The sequence below is a fragment of the Gopherus evgoodei genome, chromosome 21, assembly GCF_007399415.2.
Source record: "Gopherus evgoodei ecotype Sinaloan lineage chromosome 21, rGopEvg1_v1.p, whole genome shotgun sequence".
Classification (NCBI taxonomy): domain Eukaryota; kingdom Metazoa; phylum Chordata; order Testudines; family Testudinidae; genus Gopherus; species Gopherus evgoodei.
Genome location: NC_044342.1, coordinates 970,592 through 986,688, shown reverse-complemented (window position 1 = coordinate 986,688; position 16,097 = coordinate 970,592). Strand labels below are relative to the sequence as shown.

At 48.6% G+C, this 16,097-nt stretch overlaps 1 pseudogene; it reads right to left on the bottom strand.

The window, feature by feature from the left end:
• Positions 1–4,873: 4,873 nt before the first annotated feature.
• Positions 4,874–10,884, bottom strand: LOC115638350 (annotated as a pseudogene).
• Positions 10,885–16,097: the final 5,213 nt, after the last annotated feature.

Below are 16,097 nucleotides of genomic sequence, written 5' to 3'. Positions count from 1 at the left end.
TGGGGGAAGTGGCTGAGCCGCTAACAGTCTGAGCTCTCTCCCTGGCTTGGTGCTATTGTCGTGGGAGCTGGGGTTTGACCAAGACTCAACTCAGCTTCAGGGGGGAACCCAGCCCCTTGATCCTCCGCAACTGTCTCCCTCCCCAGCAGTGCGGGCATGAGGTGGCATGAGGGAAATGTATCAGGGAGATCAAACTACCCCACCCCCCTGCATCTATGACAGCACGGCTTTCCACAGACATCTGGATGGGGGCCGGGGCAGAAATAGTGAAACAGATTCTCTGCCCCTCCCCCGCCTGCCGAGCCAGCCAATCTTGGATGGAGGTTAGTGCCTCCTAGCGGGGAAAAGCCCCATGTCCCATTCCCCTTCCCCTGAACCAGCCAGTCCCCACCCTGGGGCCGTTCAGAGCCACTGTCCCCTAGAAGGGAAAGGCCCATATGCATTTCCAGCCCACCCCACACTGTAGTGTGAGGCTGGATCCCATTTGGAGCCGTTCCCATTGCTGTGAGTGAGGGGCTGAGTGGACTCCAGTGTGTACTTGCTCCTTGGCCTACGTTCTACAGAGGGGGCATTGTGTGTGTCAAGGTTCCTTCCCCACTCTGAACTTTAGGGTACAAATGTGGGGACCTGCATGGACACTTCTAAGCTTAATTACTAGCTTAGATCTGGTAACTCTGCCACCATCCAGAAATTTCAGTGTCTGGATCACTTCTTGTCCCCACAAAAAGCTTTCCCTCCCTGGGCAGCCTTGAGAGGCTTCACCAATTCCCTGGTGAACACAGATCCAAACCCCTTGGATCTTAAAACAAGGAAAAATCAATCAGATTCTTAAAAAGAAAGCTTTTAATTAAAGAAAGAAAAGTAAAAAAAAATCATCTCTGTATAATCAGGATGGAAAATACTTTACAGGGTAATCAGATTCATAGAGCCCAGAGGAACCCCCTCTAGCCTTAGGTTCAAAGTTACAGCAAGCAGAGGTAAAATCCTCTCAGCAAAAAAAGGAACATTTACAAATTGAGAAAACAAAAATAAAACTGATCTGCTTTGCCTGGCTGTTACTTACAAGTTTGAAACATGAGAGACTGATTCAGAAAGATTTGGAGAGCCCGGATTGACGTCTGGTCCCTCTTAGTCCCAAGAGCGAACAACACCCAAAAACAAAGAGCACAAACTAAGACTTCCCTCCACCAAGGTTTGAAAGTATCTTGTCCCCCCATTGGTCCTCTGGTCAGGTGTCAGCCAGGTTTACTGAGCTACTTAACCCTTTACAGGTAAAAGAGGCATTAACCCTTAACTATCTATTTATGACAGTGTGTTTGGCTCTTGTGAAGATCTCCCCATATCCCCCATTGGGCACTGGGATTCCATGGGATTGAGCCTCAGCACTTGACAGGATGGACTGGGGACAGTAAAGGGGGTCAGTGTGTTATGGGCCCAAGGACCACTGAAAGTCAAGGGGATTTCGACACCTCACTCCTGCATGTGGCTTTGAACGTCCCAACATGTCTGTGTGCAATAGCAAAGGCTCTGGAGGGAAGTAAATACCCACAAAGGCTGAATGTCACTACACTCCATTGATGCCGGCAGACAGAGAACAGGGAGTGAAATAAATGAGCAAACATGGCAGAGGTGAAGGCACTAACGGAGCTGAGATACTACAGCAATTGGTTCCACTGTCGGGATGGATGGAGGGAGGGAGGGGGTGTGTGGGAAGGGAGGGAGGGATGGAGACTTGCATATGTGTAGGGAAAGCGAGCGGGAAGGATGGAAGGGAAAATGGAAAGAAGGGAGTGGCTGGGAAGGGAGGAATGGCTGGAGAGAAAGGTGTTGATGGGGACTAACGGATAGATAGAAGGGAGTGGATTGTCTGTCATGGTGTAGATATATCCCGTCAAGTTGTGTCTAGTCACGCACAGTCAGTGGGGAGCTTATGCTCTGATTGCCAGAGTTGCTCTGACTACTAGGTCACACTACCCTGGGAACAAGGATAGCCCAAAGGACTCTGACCACTCACACTCTCCCATGTTCTGGCTTAGGCTGTCAGAGTCCTTTGGGATAGCTCTTTCTCTCAGGGCGGCATATCCTAGTAGGCAGAGGGGAAAGGGCTGCCCCCCAGAGTCTCAGGCCATCAAGCAGGGAAGAGCATCAAATCAGCAATCTGGGATCTGCCGCCCTCAGGCAGGGCGGAGCAGCAAACACCCAGTCTGGGTCCCTCAGGCTCTCAGATGGGGCACAGCCAGAAACTCATGGTCTCAATAGTCTAGCGTTCTGACTTGGGTGAATGGTAGACAGCCACAAGACTCTAGGCCTAAACTGGGGAGAAGCTGCCACCCTTCCATAGTGCCTGGTGTGTATGGCCCCTGCTGTGCATTGCATACTTCCACTTATGTATGGACCCTTCTGTGCATTACATAACTCCAGCTGTTCGTTGCATACATCCAGCTGTGTGTGGCCCCAGCTGTGCACTGAATACTTCCAGCTGTGCATGACCCAGCTGTGCAGCACTCCAGGCTCTGGGCCATTCTTCATCAAGTGACCTTATCCTCGGCATCTCGAATGCGAGAAAGAAAGAACCACAGTGCTTGCATGATGACTGTGAGGTTTCTGAGGGTCTCAGTTAAAAGCCACATCTGTCTCCCACAGGCCTGTGTGTGTGTCATCTGCGCTTTGTTAGAGGTGCAACCTCTCCATTTCCTGCTCCCCCAGCTCAGCCTATAGAGGGGGAGGCATCACCCTGGTTGCACCTGATTCAATGCCACAGTGCAGGAGCTAATCTGTGGCAAGCAGACCCAAATGCCTCAGATGATTCTGAACGAGACACATCTGAGCCAAGCCAAGCCACAGCCCCTAGCTCTGGGGCTCCCAAGGCAGGCTACCAGGCCTGCCACTGGGCACCTTTCCCGGGGTCATGGGATGCCGGACTCCAGCTGCCCTGGATCATTGCTGCAACCTTAGCAAACACCTCCCATCACTGGTCAGGGTGCGCCAGGAGCTGCTGTGAACCTGGCATCCCATCGAGAACCAATTTGGGTCACCCATATGCAGGACAGAGGAATTCAGACCAGAGCAGATGTGGAGCAGATGCAGAGAAGGGCTGTGAGGGCACTCAGGGGACCAGAGAGCATGTCTGAAGAAAAGAGAGAGAAAGAGCTGGGCTGGATTAGCCTAAAAAGCAGGCTGAGATAGGGTCTGATTACTCTCTATATTGGTGGTGTGGAGGGTGCAGAGTTTGTGGAATATCAGTCTATCTTCTATGGGGAGAGGGGGCTACAGAGTTAGGATAGACTCCACCTCAAGAGAAGGGGGCCAATCTCCATGGGGACAGGCTGGCTAGAGGAGTCAAGAAAGGGCTAAACTAATAGGCCAAGGGGAAGGTTAAAGGGGGAAGAAATGATCTCTCAGCAAAAATCAAGAACAAAATTAATCCAGGAACCCCAATTAAATGAAGAGAAGAAATTCTTGACTCGCCTCTGCACCAGTGCGAGGAGTCTGGGGAACAAACATGAGGAATTGGAATTGCTTTTCCAGGAGCATCAGTTTGGTGTAGCACGTGTGACTGGAACCTGGCGGGATGATTCCCGTGACTGGACAGTTAAAATCCATGATTACCAGCTAGTCAGGAAGGATCAAGTGGAGAAAAGGGGAGGGGACGTGCACTCAGTGTTAAAAATGGCACCGCCTGTTTCCAAGTCACTGATAACTGGGAAGAAAATGATCCTGGGTCCTTATGGAACAATGTCCTACCTGATAAAGCACAAGAGAGGTTAGCTGGTGTCAGCTATAAACCATCACATCACACTTGGGAAGTGGAGGCCTGGCCCCTTGAGCACCTTTCTATAATGTGTAGGAAAAATCCACGTGATGTTGTTAACCGGGGTTCTTTCAACCCAAAGCTCTTAATAACTTTTACTCTCTGCAAGGTGGTGTCAGGTAATAAATCAGGGGAGACAGGGCCATCCGACCCAAAGAAGGCTGGCACAAACAGGACAACACAAGAGTGCTTTCACTTAAAGCTAAACAGGTTAATAAAACACCTCCAACCCTCGATAATTATCAAAGCTGAGTGTGGCTCTCGAGTGGCACAGCGCTGGTGGGGAACACAAGATGTATCCAGAGGGAGAGTCCAGTCCAATTACCTCAAACTTTCCCCGCTTATTTATAGATTAATAATACAGTGGCATGTCCCTTAAAGAAACCTGGTTAAAAAACAAGCAGTTTCAACAGTCAAGCAAGAGATTCCTTTGGATTATTGATTAACCAGGTGTGGGTTTTTCCAGAGTTTGCAGCCTTGAGGCCCTAACAGACATTCCTGGGGGCACATCCTGCTCTTCTAAAATGCATGTATCAGCAACTTCAGCACAATTCTTATCACGAAGGATGTGGGGTCAAGCTGCCCTTACTGTGTCACCCAAACCCCCCTCCCCTCCTGCCTTGGTCAAGCTGAGGCTGCTGCATGGCCACTTTACGGCTTGCTGACTTGGCTGCTTTAGACATAAGCAGTCGTGGTTTCAGGCACTTTACTGGTTTGCCAAAATCTCCCCATACAATGTGTCCTAAGTCCCAGCTTAGAGCATTAACCACAAGCCCAGCCTTCCCTTGTAGAGGTTAATTCCCACCTGGCCCTGGCAGATGCAGCAGCTGCTCTGGATTTCACAGCTCGGGTTGATCGCTCAGTGCCTGAAACACCGTTTTTTTTGTAACTTCATTTTTATTCATGCTGGCAATATAGCAGTGAGCGAAATGTTAACAGGCCATGCAGCAGGGTGGGGCAGGGAAGGTGGGAAGGAGGGGATCAGCACTGGGGATTGATCGCAGTCAGTTCAGTGCAGCCTTCTCTGCGTTCCTGTCCCACTGGCCTCACCAGCACTGGGAACAGGTGTGGTTCGAACAGGTATTGGCAAGCATGACAAACTAACCCATGGGATAGGTCCAGTGAGACCAGGGCAGGCTGTAGTTTTCATAGGAGTTAGCAGGTCAGGTACCAGTGAAGATTCCCCATAAACGATCACTCGAGCAGATGACATGGGGGAGAGCTACAAACCGTTGGGTCTGCCCCAGGGTTTGGTTTATGTCTGTTACCCCAGGGAAAATAAACCAGCTGTTTCCTTAGTGAAGAGGCAGCCTAAAGGTCTGGGTTGGGATTGCCAAGGGAGCTGATGGGACATGGCCTTGAATCTGGCTCCTAACTCCCCTAGGCTCAGTGCCTTATGCTTATGGGCTGGGCACTGCCTGAGTGGAGCAATGTCTGGCGATGGGTATCCTGGGGAGAGGGGGGCTCAGCCAATCTGCAAAGCAGGCCCTACATCTGGGCATCACCAAAGGACAGAAGTGGTGCAGCTCCAGCCCCTGCAGCTATTCCCGATTTGGCTCAGGGCTGCAGCCTCCTCATCGTCGCCTGTATCCAGGGGATGAAGGTGGAGACTCTCATGTACACCCCGGGAGGGGTGGGAGGCCCCCAGGAGACGATGCCCTGGGCTGTTTTCCCACACACTAGAGGGCCCCCAGAATTGCCCTGTGAAGTAAAACAATCCACAGATGGAGAACAGTTCAGTGAGTCATTCCAGCTGATACACAGCTTTGTGACAGCCCCCTATGTCCACCCATTCTCTGATTGGCCCCCCCAGTATCCAGCTGGTCTCATCCCTCACACTCCAAACTGTTCTCTGCCTCCCTCTGGGAGAAGACCAGATATTTTCCCACTCATTTGTACAGCACAGTGGGGCTGGATTGCTGACCGCCACTCGTAGGCCTGATTGCAACACCAACAGCCTCGTTAATAATAACAATTTATCAAAGATGCTTGAAGCCAGGAGGAGATTCACCTCCCAAGAGTCTTTGCTCATCTTTGAATCCCCCACACACATCATGGTGGAGGAGTTATAGTCATGATATGACCCAGTACGCTTCTTCGGACATGCCGCAGCCTGCATCACCACCACGTCCACCTCCTGGAGCATGGCTGGGGTGGATGCACTCTCTGTGCTAGTGCTGCCTCAGCCGGCAATGCTGCACACAGCCCCCGGCTTTACTCTCTCGCTGGCATGGGGCAGGGCGATGGAATCCACCCATCTGTTCAGCTTCACTCTCTCTTCCAGCCGAGACACAAGAACAATTGAGATCAATGTGAGGGTTACACTCAAGGACACAGAGGCACATACCAGTCCCCAGAAACATGAAAATCCATACCTGTGAGGTCTCTGGTGTTCGAGGGATGGGATGGGTGTGGTACCTGCAGCAGTGTGAGGTCACTGGGGGTGGGGTGATGGGATGGGGGCGGTACCTGCAGCAGTGTGAGGTCACTGGGGGGGGGGTGATGGGATGGGGGTGGTACCTGCAGCAGTGTGAGGTCACTGGGGGGGGTGATGGAATGGGGGGTGGTACCTGCAGCAGTGTGAGGTCAGTGGGGGTGGGGTGATGGGATGGGGCTGTACCTGCAGCAGTGTGAGGTCACTGAGGGTGGGGTGATGGGATGGGGGTGGTACCTGCAGCAGTGTGAGGAGACAGGGGTAGGGGGAATGGGATGGAGGTGGTACCTGCAGCAGTGTGAGGTCACTGGGGGTGGGGTGATGGGATGGGGGCAGTGCCTGTAGCAGTGTGAGGTCACTGAGGGTGGGGTGATGGGATGGGGGTGGTACCTGCAGCAGTGTGAGGTCACTTGGGGTGGGGTGATGGGATGGGGGTGGTACCTGCAGCAGTGTGAGGTCACTGGGGGTGGGGTGATGGGATGGGGGCAGTGCCTGTAGCAGTGTGAGGTCACTGGGGGTGGGGTGATGGGATGGGAGCGGTACCTGCAGCAGTGTGAGGTCACTGGGGGTGGGGTGATGGGATGGGGGCAGTGCCTGTAGCAGTGTGAGGTCACTGAGGGTGGGGTGATGGGATGGGGGTGGTACCTGCAGCAGTGTGAGGTCACTGGGGGTGGGGTGATGGGATGGGGGTGGTACCTGCAGCAGTGTGAGGTCACTGGGGGTGGGGTGATGGGATGGGGGCAGTGCCTGTAGCAGTGTGAGGTCACTGGGGGTGGGGTGATGGGATGGGGGTGGTACCTGCAGCAGTGTGAGGTCACTGGGGGTGGGGTGATGGGATGGGGGAAGTGCCTGTAGCAGTGTGAGGTCACTGGGGGTGGAGTGATGGGATGGGGGTGGTACCTAGAGCAGTGTGAGGTCACTGGGGGTGTGGTGATGGAGTGCGGGCAGTACTTGCAGCAACATGATGTCATTGTTACGGGTCGCTCTGCTGAATTGCGGATGGGGGATCCAGCGGTGCACAGAGATTTTCTGTTGACTCTGTTCCTGTTATTTAATGTTATGGGCTCCCAGGCACACAGAGATCTTGCTGTAAAAGCCAAGAGCAATACATGGGCATTGGGGCAGGAGGGCACTGAGGTGGGGGGTGGGCATACGGTCTGACACTGATCTTGTGGGGACAGGGCAGCATGTGACACTCAGGCAGTGATCTCAGACTCCTTCAATCCCCTTGTCCCCTGGGTCTCAGCTCCCCTCCAGCCAGGGGACCCCTCCCAGCTAGATCCAGAGACGGCTCTGTGCTCAGCTCCCCCCAGTCCAGAGCCCTGCAGAGCTGTCCTGTGGGTGTGACCCCATCCCTGCCCCGATCAAGACAGTGGCCCAGAGCTCAGCTGGTGTCAATGGGACATAGCTCCATTGATTTACCCAGTGTTGGATCTGAACCTTGGTTTGCAGAGGCCCCTAGAGACACACTGACACCCTCTGAATAGATCAGACCCCTGGGCTCTGCTCTCCCAGCCTATCCTGCTAACTGCTTCTTCCCTGCAAACTACAATGGCTCCGGAGCTCCTGGCTCCCCCATCGCCCTCTAACCCAGTGCTACACAGCATCCCCTGGCCTTGCCTTGCCGACGGCAGACTGTACAGTAGGACTGGAATCTGTCATTGTCATCCCATGGGTGCTCCTGGCTGGCCTCAGTGAGATAGGCCGGGGTGCCTCGGCAAAAATGGGAATGACTCCAGGCAATTCTCTTCTTTAAGTTTTGTCTAATGGAGATTCAGTCCTTCCTGGAATATCACGTCAGCTGGAGGCTTCTGCCTAAGCCTGCTCTCCCAGTCAGCTGCACTGTGCAGTTGCGCCTACCCCAGCCTACCCTTGCTACCAGGGCTCACAATCAGATACTTAGACCTCTACATTCTGCTGCAAATAAAAAAATTAAGCTGCCATTTAGAACTGTCCTCCAACATACATATCCTGGGACATTTTGTATTTTACCAGTGTCAACCAAAGGCCTCCACACAAAAGGATATTCAGTTCTATCCTAGTGCTTATCACAGATTCCCATTTTCAGCTATAGGCTGAGCAAGTGCAGAATAGTGGTTCACTCTACTTCACTGTAAGTCAATCGCCCTCCCCTCCCCTCTTTGATCTCTGCTTGCAATAAAGTCAGTGTTATTTCTTACTCATGCATTCTTTATTACTTCATCACACAAATGGGGGGATAACTGCCACGGTAGCCCAGGAGGAGTAGGGGAGGAGGGAAGCAACGGGTGGGCTTGTTGCAGGGGCACCCCCTAGAATGGCATGCAGCTCATCATTTCTGTGGGATGTTTGGGGCTCTGACCCGGAGGGGCCGTTTGTCTCCCTGGTTCTTTAATAGGCTTGCCTGATATTCTAGGCAGGACTTATTCTCCATTAGAGAAAACTTAAAGAAGAGAATGATCTGGGGAATCATTCCCATTTTGGCGCCCCCAACCGACCTCACCGAGGCCGGCCAGGAGCACCCATGACAGCAGCAGACAGTACAGTGTGACTGGTAACCATCTTTGTCAACTTGCAAAGCAGCAGACGGTACAGTAGGGCTGGTAACCATCTTTGCTAACTTGCAAAGGCAAGTGAGTGCTGCTGTGTAGCACTGCACTACGGCGTCTGTCAGCAGCATCCAGTAGACATACGGTGACAGTGAAAAAAGGCTGAATGGGCTCCATGGTTGCCATGCCATGGCGTCTGCCTGGGCAATCCAGGGAAAAGGGCGCAAAATGATTGTCTGCCGTTGCATTCATGGAGGGAGGATTGACTGACAACATTTACCCATAACCACCCCCGACAAATTTTTGGCCCCATCAGGCACTGGGATCTCAACCCAGAATTCCAATGGGCGGTGGAGACTGTGGGCACTATGGGATAGCTATGGGATAGCTACTCACAGTGCAACGCTCCAGAAGTCGACGCTAGCCTCGGTACATAGACGCACACTGCCAAATTAATGTGCTTAGTGTGGCTGTGTGCACTCGACTTTACACAATCTGTTTCCAAAAATTGTTTTATGTAAAATCATAATAATCCGATAGTGTAGACATACCCCTAGTGAGGAGTGCTTTAAACTAGGTTCACTGTGGGATGGTGACCTACGCCTGGAGGTAAGTGGGGAAGTGGGGTAGCTGGGGGAAACACAAGGAGGAGGGTGCAAAAGGAGAGGCCTCCTGATTCACACTGAGAAAGCAGGGCTTTTGCCTAGTTATCTTAGGTACCTGTACACGAACTCAAGAACCCTTGGAAATAAACAGGAAGAATTGGAAGTCCTGGCACAGTGAAGGAACTATGATGTGATTGGAATAATGGAGACTTGGCGGGATAACTCACATGACTGGAGCACTGTCATGGATGGGTATAAGCTGTCCAGGAAGGACAGGAGGGGGAGAAAAGGTGGAGGAGGTAAACTGTATGTAAGGGAGCAGTATGATTGCTCAGAGCTCCAGTATGAAACTGGAGAAAAGCCTATTGAGAGTTTTTGGGCTAAGTTTAGAGGCAAGAGCAACAAGGGTGATGTCGTGGTGGGCATCTGCTATAGACCACCAGACCAGGAAGATGAGGTAGATAGAGGCTTTCTTCAGACAAATAACAGAAGTTTCCAGATCACAGGCCTTGGTTCTTATGGGAGATTTCAATCACCCTGAAATTTGCTGGGAGTGCAATACAGTGGTGCACAGACAATCCAGGAAGTTTTGGGAGAGTGCTGGGGACAATTTCCTGATGCAAGTGCTGGAGCAACCAACTAGAGGTCGTGTTCCTCTTGACCAGCTGTTCACAAATAGGAAAGAATTGGTAGGGGGACTAGAAATGGGTGGCAGACTGGGCAGCAGTGACCATAAGATGGTCAAGTTGAGGATTCTGACACAAGGAAGGAAGGAGAGTAGCAAAATACGGACCCTGGACTTCAGAAAAGCAGACTTTGACTCCCTCAGGGAACTGATGGGCAGGATCCCCTGGGAGGCTAATATGAGGGGGAAAAGAGTCCAAAAGAGCTGGCTTTATTTTAAAGAAGTCTTATTGAGGGCACAGGAACAAACCATCCCGGTGTGCAGAAAGAGCAAATATGGCAGGAAGCCAGCTTGGCTTAACAGAGAAATCTTCAGTGAGCTTAAATACAAAAAGGAAGCTTATAAGAAGTGGAAATTTGGATGGATGACTAGGGAGGAGTATAAAAATATTGCTCAAACATGCAGGGGTGTAATTAGGAAGGCCAAAGAACAATTGGAGTTGCAGCTAGCAAGGGATGTGAAGGGTAAGAAGAAGGGTTTCTACAGGTATGCTATCAACAAGAAATAGGTCAGGGAAAGTGTGTGACCCTTACTGAATGGGGGAGGCAACCTAGTGACTGATAACATGGAAAAAGCTGAAGTACTCAATGCTTTTCTTGCCTCGGTTTTCACAGACAAGGTCAGCTCCCAGACTGCTGTTCTGGGCAGCACAGTATGGGATGGAGGTGAGCAGCCCTCAGTGGTGAAAGAACAGGTTAAGGACTATTGAGAACAGCTGGACAGGCACAAGTCCATGGGTCCAGATCTAATGCACCCAGGGTTGCTGAGAGAGTTGGCTGATGTGATTGCAGAACCATTGGCCATTACCTTTCAGAATTCATGGAGATCAGGGGAGGTCTCGGATGACTGGAAAAAGGAAAACATAGTGCGCATCTTTTGAAAAAGGGCAGAAGGAGAATCCGGGGAACTACCGACTGATCATCCTCACCTCAGTCCCTGGACAAAGCATGGAGCAGGTCCTCAGGGAATCCATTTTGAAGTATTTAGAGGAGAGGAAGGTGATCACGAACAGTCAACGTGGATTGACCAAGGGCAAGTCATGCCTGACCAACCTGATTGCCTTCTATGATGAGATAACTGGCCCTGTGGATATGGGGAAAGCAGTGGATATGATATATCTTGACTTTAGCAAAGATTTTGATACGGTCTCTCACAGTATTCTTTTCAGCAGTTAAAAAGGTATGGGTTGGATGAATGGACTATAAGGTGGATAGAAAGCTGGCTAGATTGTTGAGCTGAATGAGGAGTGATCAACGGCTCAATGTCTAGTTAGCATCTGATATCAAGTGAAGTGCCCCAGGGGTTGGTCCTGGGGCCGGTTTTGTTCAACATCTTCATTAATGATCTGGATGTTGGGATGAATTGCCCCCTCAGCAAGTTCATGGATGACTCTAAGTTGGGGGGAGTGGTAGATATGCGGGAGGGTAGGGATAGGGTCCAGAGTGACCTAGATAAATTGGAGGATTGGGCCAAAAGAAATCTGATGAGGTTGAACAAGGACAAGTGCAGCATTCTGCACTTACGACAGAAGAATCCCATGCACCACTACAGGCTGGGGACTGACTGGCTAAGCAGCAGTTCTGCAGAAAAGGACTTGGGGTTTACAGTGGATGAGGAAGTGGATAAGAGTCAGCAGTGTGCCCTTGTTGCTAAGATGGTTAACGGCATATTAGGCTTAATTATTAGGAGCATTGCCAGAAGATTGAGGGAAGTGATTATTCCCCTCTATTTGGCACTAGTGAGGCCATGTCTGGAGTATTGCATCCAGTTTAGGGCCCCCCACTAGAGAAAGGATGTGGACAAATTGGAGGGAGTCCAGCAGAGGACAACAAAAATGATTGGGGCTTTAGGGCATATGATTTATGAGGAGAGGCTGAGGGCATTGAATGAGCTGTAACATAACAGGGTCTTTTTTTAGGGATATTTTGTACAACTTCAGTGACACAAGAATGTTTAAAGTACACTAGCCTATCCTGTGAAAAACGGCATTTTTAAAGTACCAAAACAACAACTGAATAGAATATGAAAACTGTCACAACTGAGGGGAGTTTCCATATGTGTTTCAGTAAAAAAAGAAGTTAGCATGCAGTGAGGACAATTTGAAGCAGCATATTTTTTTAAAAATCCTTAACTTTTGCAGCAAATGCACAGGCTTAAAATTAAATAATATAAGCCTAAAAAGATGCTAAGTTTACTCAGTTTCCATAACTAAATAATGATCATCTCTGTAACACAAAGATTTTACTCTAACTGACTTGCCTGGTAGGATCAACCTCCTTCTCCTTCCCCCCTCCCCCCGCCCCGGCACAGCAAATTTAGATTATACGGGAATGTAAATTGTGAAGAAATAAGTTCCAGGGGGACAGAAATATTATATAAAACCCTCATGTAAAGAAAAGTTTTACAATAATAAATAAAATGTAAAGATGTTATAGCTTTCTACACGGTTAGGAAGAGTCTTTAAAATATAGTTTTAGGGTTTTTTTTAAACTTTTGTGTAAACAAATTGCCTAGAATACAAAACGCTCTCTGTCGTAAATTGTAAAGAGAGGTTTAAAAGGCAAGAGTGTGGTAAAGAATCTCCCTCCCCCTATCCCCCATCACACACACACACACACACACACACACACACACACACACACACACACACACACACACACACACACACATGAAGGATTTACAATAAAACAATTAAAAAGACAAAAGCCACAACCATAGAGAACAGGGCTTGGGGATAAGAGAGCTGTCCTGAGATTTTAGGAGAATATTGATAACTGACTGAAATCTCTTTTAGTGACACAGTTTTGTAGGCAGCCATTCTCTGTGAGTTGTTATGCTTGTGCACAGGGGAGCGTTTGTCGTTCAGAATCCCTTTCCCACTCTGTGAGGTATTATCTCCCCAGTCCAACAGCCTGTCATAAATAATACTAACAAAACCACATTGGAATTACGTACTTGAAGATACTTTGTAGCGGTGCCTGTTTATTATTATCTTGTCTCGACACCTTAGAGAATTTTTTGTTGTATTTTTATACAACACTTTTATGCAAACTGTAACCCTAGATGCTGTACAGCACTGAATAATATGCACCAGTAGATGAAAGACCTGAGACATTGCTGAAAACAGAGATGTCATATTCACTAAAGTCCTAATGCAGAGGGCTTGCTGGAAAATTAAAAGGCACATTTGAAGCAGAAGATGGTATGGGTTTAAGAGGGCTTCTGGAGCTACTTTGCAATGGTCCAGATGTCCCGACAGCCTGTCTCTCATGCACAAGCACTTGTGGGCCCTCGTTAGAGGAACAGGCCGTCCATATATTTCTTATTGTTGAAAAACTATAACCTAACTACAAGTATACCATGGATTCAAACTACTTCTCTTTTGACAACCGTCCCCACCCGTGAGCTCCATAAAAACATGCTTCACACTGACATTTTCAACTTACATTTTGTTTACAACAAGCATCTTCAGGGGGTTGGACTAGATCACCTCCTGAGGTCCCTTCCAATCCTGATATTCTATGATTCATTTTATTTGTACCATATGCCCTGTTATGTTCCCACACCACACTCTAACTTTTATCTAACATGTATCTGTTAATTTGATGATTTCATCTAATGCTCTATCTGGTTCCTCCACCTCTGTCACATCGTCCACCAACACTGCTACAAAACCTAAATGTTCCTGGGTTAAACTGGGTCACTGCAGCTCATATCCCAATGTAAAGATGGGGGTATTAAAAAAATTATTCATACACAAATTACCACTAAAAATTACCACTAATTTCTTTAATTTTACAATTCACATCATCTACAGACCAGTTGTCCAGACCTGGGGCCGGATCGGAGCCGGTGCCTCCCAGAGAAGAAAGGTCCCATGTCACATTTCCCATCACCACTGACAACATAAGGAAATGCATTGAGAGTGGCTGGATCGTAGTGATTTGTTTAACTAACTACCCTGATCGGACAGGCAGCTCAGATTGCCAGTGACTGGGGCTCCACTGCCCTGGGGAACTCAGTGACTGGGCCTCCCCTGACAAGGATCCGGGAGAGAAGGAAACATTCACAGGGACGGGATTCCGTAGAACTCTGTATTGATTCCAGGGGACACAAGCCAGCCTGTGAAATTAACATGTAAAGAGCGCAGGTGGTGGGAAGGGAAGTGGACTTTAACTACCCAGACATCTGCTGGAAAAGTAATACAATAAGACCCAACATTTCCCATAAGTGCCTGGAATGTCTTGGGGACAACGTTTTGTTTCAGAAGGTGGAGGAAAAATGGAGGGGGGTGCATTTTAGACTTGAATATGACAAGCTTGGAGGAATTGGTTGTGAATCTGAAGGTGGAAGACAATTTAGGCTAAAGTGACCCTCAAATGATAGAATTCCTGATCCTAACGAAAGGAAGGTGTGAGAGCAGCAGAATCAGAACAATGGACTTCAAAAAACAGACTAATCATTTCCGAAAAGTATAGGTGAGGTCCCAGGTAAAGAAAATCTCAGGGCTAAAGTAATTCAGAAAAGCTGGCAGTTTCTGAAAGGGGCAATATTAAAGGCACAGCTACAAACTATTCCTATACAAAGCAAAGATGGGAAGAAAAGTAAGAGGTCAATATGGCTCCAACAGAAACTCTTTAATGTCGTGAAAATCCGTAAAGGGGAAAGTTGAAAAATTACTAAAGGGGACTCCAAAAGACTAGGACTAGCATGTAGGACCAAAATTGGAAGGGCTAGGCCCAAAATGAGTTTCACCTTGCAAGGAACCTAGCAAGAGACAGGTGAGAGGTCCCAGAGGACTGGAGAAGGGAAAATATAGTACTTATTTTTCAAAAGAGGAACAAAGAGAATACAGGGAATTGTAGACCAGTCAGCCCAACATTGATACCTGGAAAGATACTGGAATAAAATTATTAAACAACCATTTAGCAAGTCCCTAGAGGATAATAGGGTTACAAGGAATAGCCAACATGGATTTGACAAGAACAAATCATGCCAAATCAACCTAATGTCCTTCTTTAACACGGTTACTGGCATGGTGGATGGCGGGACACAGTAGACATGATATATCATTATTTTAGTCAGGCTTTTGACACAATGTCACCAAACATTCTCATGGATAAAGTAAGGGAATTACTATAAGGTGCTAGGAGAAATGATCAAAAGACTGTACTCAAAAACTATCAATAGTTGTGTGTCAAACTGGGAGAACGATTCCTGTGGGGTCCCGCAGGGGTCAGTCCTGAGTCACGTACTATGCAATATTGCCATTAATGGCTTAGATTATGGAGTGGAGAATATAAATATGCAGATGACATCAGGCTGAGAGGGACTACAAAGACTTTCAGGTACAGGACTAGATATTGAAACAAAGTTGACAAATTAGCGAATTGGTCTGGAATCAATAAGAATAAATTCAGTAAGGACAAATGCAAAGTGCTACAGTTAGGAAGGAAAAATCAAATGCAGAGCTACAAAATGGGGACTCTCTGGCTAGGTGCTCGTACTGCTGAAAAGGATCTGGAGGCTCTAGTGGATCACACATGGAATATGAGACAGCCGTGTGAAGCAGCTGGTGAAAAGGTTCGTATCATTCTGGGGTGTATTAATAGGAGTGTCCTGTGTAAGACACGGAGGTAATTGTCTCACTCTACTTGGCACTGATGAGTACATCCCGATGTGCAGAAAGAGTAGCAAATATGGCAGGCGACCAGCTTGGCTTAACAGAGAAATCTTTGGTGAGTTTAAAGACCAAAATGAAACTTACAAGAAGTGGAAACTTGGACAAATGACTAGGGAGGAGTATAAAAATATTACTCGAGCATGCAGGGGTGTAATCAGGAAGGCCCACGCACAAGTGGAGTTGCATCTTGCAAGGGATGTGAAGGGTAAGAAGAAGGGTTTCTACAGGTATGTTAGCAAGGAGAAGAGACTCAGAGAAAGTATGTGACCCTTACTGAATGGGGGAGGCAACCTAGTGACAGATGATCTAGAAAAATGCTTTTTTTGCCTTGGTCTTCACAGACAAGGTCAG